Consider the following 6,556-nt stretch of genomic DNA (forward strand, 5'->3'; position numbering starts at 1 on the left):
TTTATTGTCTCACGTTTAACTTGTATACAATGATGGAAATAACAAAAGAAAAAAAAAATACAAAGTTAATTAGCGAATCTACATAGTGGATTTAATGTTAAATATTATTTTCTCGCTGTAACGATCGACAGATTTATTATAATGAAATATTTTTTAAAACAACATCAAAATTTTCATAATTACGTGAAATGGCAAAATTTGTAATAAAAAATGCAAAAGCTTGATGTGTGACAGAATTAATGCATACTCTATACAAAATTAATGTCTCTTATATCATCCACAAATCATATGCATCAGTTATATTTTATTAACATAGCATGAAAATTAATTAATCCACGTACTTCAAAAATATTGCCGAATGCTATGCTTTTTAAAATAGCCATTTGTATTTTAATGCATTATGTCTGTAATGTTTTATTTAAATTTTCACATTAAATCGTCTTTGTTTTGCTGCTTCTCAATAATGGAAAGAATCGTTACAAAATTCATAACGATAATGGGGAGAATTAATCAGTCACGTCAGTACGTCCGCTCAACGTTCCTCGATAGATGTTTTCGCGTCACGTTGAAAAAGACAAGAAAATTTTAATTTTGCCGACATTATATTTATCAATATTCTTTTACACTATTACATCACGGACTCTCTCTCTCTCTCTCTCTCTCTCATATACTTAAAAAAAAAAGTAACTATGCTGCTTGAATTTTTTAAACAAAATGTAAATAGAATCTACAGGCTCATTGTAATAAATCGAAGATTCTCTTTAATTTCACGCCGATAGCGGCTATATTATTATATTCTTCTCCCGAAATGCAATAATCTCAATTACAATTTCGTTTATGTAATAAATTGTTGGGTAATAAAATTGTACGGATTATTAGTCCGACTCGTGGAAATGAACGTCCGTTTTCAAAGCAACGAACAACTCCTAATTGAAATACGAATTTGATAATCGAAAGAGGGATAATTGAATTTATATAATGATTATTTATTTAATTATTTTAATAGTTTAATAAGATATTAATCTGATCGACAGTTCGCATTAATTTTTACAATATTCGCATGTTATAATCAGGCTTCCGTCATCACGGGACACATCAATAACGATAGACGGCCGATCTCATCTCGTCGTAGATGCAATGATTATTGACTACGTATGTGTTGGTGAATGTGCTATCGAGTGACGGAGGCTGTAAACAAACAGTTGACTCGACAGAGTCGCGAACTAAGAACTTGCTCACGCATACGCACATGTGACACATACAATGGACGATAGGCTTATGAGAATCTATGGCTGAGTTTATCGGTTATTATGTTAAGTGTCTTTGCTCAACATCGATGCATTATCCTGGGATAAATTTTTCTTCTTTTTTCTTTGCAATAACGTAGATACTTTGTGAGATATTTGAGGGAATTGTCATTATTAAATAATCACCTATACAATGATTATAAAAAATGAATGTAAGTTCGTTTGGACGAGACTGGAGACGCGGATCGATGTAAGTCTCTAGTTTTTAAGAAAAATTTATCGCGATTATTATTATTATTATTAAAAAGATTGTTATTGGATGAATGTAAGAATATGCATGCATGTTAAAATAAAATTACTCATGCTTGATAGATTGAGATAGAATAAGATAATCTTCAATTTGTCTGTCAAAGCGCGGTCTTGGCATATTACATTGTTTATTCAAAGAGAAATCGCATTAATAAAAAAATCCTCTTGATTGTTCCATCGACATTTCCTCGATTTTTTTTTAATCAAACGGACTAATAGAAATCAACGACCTATCGATCGATATACGATCGCTCGTTAAATTTAAATGTAATGTTTTAAACTTGTAGAGTGGAGGGTCAAATATTGTGGTCATTCATCCTTCTATTATTCTATTAGCGCAGGTAGAAATTTAATGAAAAGTCACAAATCATATGACGACGAACGGAAAATTCAATTGTCAAATTGAGTTTTCAAAATATCATTTACTCGCATATATCTATCTGCTGCCTTATGATTGTCATGATTCTCAAGCGCTGATCTTTGGACGATTGATATTTATTACCAATATTCCGTATAATTATGCATAACCTGAATCTAATATGTTAAATATACAATTAATTCCATGCTTAATGACATTTAGAGTCTGTAGAGACAGCCTATCCTTCACAATATATCGCCTTTTCTAATATTCCGATTTTGCATTGTAAATTTACTTTTTCATTGTTCATATCCGTTTCTGAGAATGTACTTTGAGATCAATATAAATGCTAATGAAATTATCGTCCAATGCTGGGATAGCTGATATGAAGGAGGAGAATCGCGGATCGTCCGATTTTTCGATGAAAAGTCGATCAGAAGGGAAAGCTAGGCCAGTCTGGTATTCGGCTGGTCGGTTATATTCGATGAATCTTGGATTTAGATCGGGTGATAAGTAGACGTAAGCAAGTGAGAGAGTATTGGTCACGCGAGCTTGATGGAGGATACACGTGCTACATCTCTAATTAATATCGCTAATCTCATTGTTTAGATCGATTTGGAGTTGGAGAGGCGAAATTGTGGTGCGACAGGAGGTCAAAGGGGCGCGCACGAGCGAGGACAAATTGATAGCGACGCATCACAAGTTCCTGAAGATACGAAAACTCGCGTCATCAGTTAGTTAAACGAATGGTAATGCGTTGGTTAGCACTCGACTCCCGAGCAGCATTTTGTCGCTTCATTTTATACGTTCCGACGTAATAGATAATTTCTTAAAAAAAAAAAAAAAATTATTGGAAATGTCATCATAAATATAATAAATATATTCATGATTTTATTACCTTTTTTTTTTTTTTTTTTTTTTTTTTTTTTTTTTTTATTATGAAACTATTTAAAACTTGAGATATCTGGATAATAATAAATGTCATTTACCAATACATTAATCGTAAAGCTCAATAAATTATTATAATTTTATGAAATCATGTTATTCAATGGTAATTACATCATAGTCGTCACTATAATAATCTTGTGATGAAAATCGATATGAACAGACATTATTTATATTTGCTTCATATACTTAATGGGAATACGTTTTCACTTAAATTTATATGGACTAATGCATGAAGGAGCGAACAATTTACTGAAATCTACTTCAACGTTATGTTTTATGATTTTGATGAAATGTAAAAATTTAGAAAAAATTGTCTTTCCACCAAGAGCAAAGACTATTAATAGTGAATACGAATGCGCGAATTTTCACGCTACGAAAACTTACAAAGTTAACTTTAATTACTTTAAAATGTGTACTTTAATGGTTTGTTTCTATTAATTTGGTATACATTCACGCATTGTTAGTCCATGTAGACATTACTATTCGATATTTAAGCAAGCCGAAGTAACTCGGAGATTTGCGACGCTAACTACTACATGCCACTCGCTGATAAGCTCCGTGGCCAAGCCGCAACCAAGAATGACAGAGCTGCCAATTTTGTTAGAATCGCCAATCCTGTATCTCGAGGATCGAGGCCAATGCGATCATTGCGATGGCAATTGTCGGGCTCGCGCGATCAATGCAGCAGCAGATCAGACGGAATCGGTAGATTCTAATGACAATTCATATATCCTGATAAAACTTTGTACTCGACATCCATCCCGTGAAGTACGGTCAAAGTTTTGTAGTTTACGGGACAACTTTGAAGGCACTGCTGCAAGATGAACTCGAGCAATCTAAAATGTAAGTATTGTTTCAGCTAAACTTGAAATTACGCTCCTCGACGAATATTTATGTTTAATTACGAGATCCAGCATTGCTGGACTGGAAGAACGTAATTTTAACAGATTTCAAACTATTCAATTGATCGCAAATATTACATCGATCTAATTATCGGGAAATAAAAATACCCGACAAGTTAAAGTGTAAATAGATTTTTGGTTTAAGAGTTTTATGATTTCGTTGAACGATAATCTCATAACTTTCGTATATAAATAAATAAGTGCTTCTCGCAAATTATAGTATCGACAAAGTTTTATCGAATTCATAATAAACGTTTTTATATTCTTTCGATCACCTGCATCGAAATGCAGGTCCGCCATTTCACGTGTATATATGAGAAAAATTGAGATTTCTCATTTATCCATTTATTTAATTCATCGGCGACGTATTCGTTACTCTCGCATCCGGCTATTTTATCCTTTATGTTCCTGGAGAATCGGGCTCTCGTCCCGTCTGCTATTCCGTCGTGAATGCCACGAGGAGTATTGCCGGTGACTAATGCAGACGACTGCCGCGGAAAGCCCCGTTCCGACATTGTTCGCCGCCAGCCGATGGAATTTCTGAAGAAATGACGGGACTCGACCGAGACTCCATTTCTTTTTAGTCCATGCTCTCTCGCTGCATTGACAATTGCGAAAAATACTCGTTCATAAAGTTACTCTATACTCATCGACTTTCTTGGTAAATACATACGTAAATTAGAACTAAAGTGACACTTGAGTAGGAAAAGAGGAACGAACCGTTCCTTTATTCTTCTGCATTCCTTAATCTATGGAATATATGAACGATGAAGCTAATAAAAAAGAAAAATATATATATATATATATATATATATATATATATATATATATATGTAATCGACGGTTTTGTATTAGTTGTTGTTTTCGAACAATTCTTTTAATTATATTGAAAGTAAACGAGAATAGGAATACAATTAATAATCTAACTAGAATAAAGCTAAATTCCAGCTAAATACAAATTAATAAAGTTTTCCAACTTTTTGAAACTTTGCTTACATATCAACATAATTATTATGTATGCGAATGTTGAAATTAATGAAATTTAAATTGTATCGTTTTCGTGTAGATACTAATAATAAAACAAAAATTAAAGATTTTAAATAGTTTTATAGTTAAATTATAGAATTAAATTTTAAGTAATTTTTAATTAGAATAGTTTTACTTGCATCATCCATTCATCATTATTCTCGACATGTTTCCCTAAATGTATTTCTATCATTTGTTGTCGATCTGTTTGAGTCTTCTAACACCTTTAGGCAGATTAATATTTCAAGGCTATAAATATTTAGATAGTATAAATAAAATTAATTAATTGTACTTCTCATAATTTTCAATAACATATTCGATGTGAAAAATAAAACTTATAAATACCAAGGTTAGTGATATGGTAACAACAACAACAACTACTACTTAATTAATTAATTCGTCCAATTCCACGAGTAGGCTATACAACTTTATTTAAACTACCTAAATTCCTAAACATTCCTGTTAATAGTGCACGGACAATAGCTTCCAACTAGTCCATATTCTACTATTACAATAAACCAAAATTCTGAAATCTATAATCTTATATGGATAATTTCACGTACATATACATATATAAAGTTCGCGAGCAATCGCGAGTATACGTGAAAATCTTTAAAAAGTCGAAGAAGTTTTGCATCAGCCATGGGTAAGTCGATGAAACTTTAAAAAAAATTATTGATCAATAGCATGAAGAAGCTTCGAGAAATTTGCAAAAATAAAGTCAATCTTAAGAGAGTGGATGGACTGAGGGAATAATTCGATTCGCGAGCTTCGTTGTTCGAATGCACAATCACTCACTCGCTCTCTCCTTCTCTGCTTACTTCGATCACATTTGGATTATCCAATTGCCATATGCGTCACAAATTCATTTCCAAATGAAGATTGAAGTGGAAATATACACACAAATAGTTATATAAAAACAGAAAGTTTCGTTTCAATTTTATTTTACTTTTTATCCATCTTTCTAGATCGTTCGTAACTTTATCTTTACGTTGTGAGTTTTATAAAAGTAAGCTTATAGTACTGAAATTTAAAACTACCGCAATTCAATGGAATTTCAAACCACTTTAAAATTGTAATTTAGAGAATTTTTTTGGTAATATTTATGAATACACAATATTGCTTTACAGTAAAAAATACAATTTTGAAAAATTAATTTTTATAATCATGATAATCATGATAATTCAAGAATATTATCAAAAAATATCAATAAAATAACTTTTCCTGAAATGTAAAACGTCTCTTTTTTTAAATTTATAATAATTTATCAATTGACAATTATTAATTATAAATATCAACGGTTATATATAACTTTCATCCGAAGTCTTTCTCAACTTTGGTAAGAAAATTTTTATATTAAAACACACATCACAGGCGCACGCACGCGCGCACGCATATATAGAAACAAAGTAATAAATATATAAGGTATATAGGTAATTCTATCGACACTTTTATTAAGACATCGAATGACAATTTCGAAAAAGAAATAAAACTAAACGTATTGTATGTATTGATAAACTTAAACTTAAAGCTTCAATCATCAAGTGAGCATAAAGTAATAATCATAAATTCACCCTTGTAAATTTCTATTTTATATGCTTTGAAGAATATCTATACCCTACTTTGGAATATTCATATCGAGAATTTGCTTTACGTTTGCAATTCGAACGCTCGATACAACGAGACAACGAGTGACACAGGCTCTCACAAGTTATACTATGACAACAGAGATAACGGAGATTAAATGTATCAAAGTCCAGTCCACG

The sequence above is a fragment of the Ceratosolen solmsi genome, unplaced genomic scaffold (genome assembly GCF_000503995.2).
Source record: "Ceratosolen solmsi marchali unplaced genomic scaffold, CerSol_1.0 scaffold6, whole genome shotgun sequence".
NCBI classification, from domain to species: Eukaryota; Metazoa; Arthropoda; class Insecta; order Hymenoptera; family Agaonidae; genus Ceratosolen; species Ceratosolen solmsi.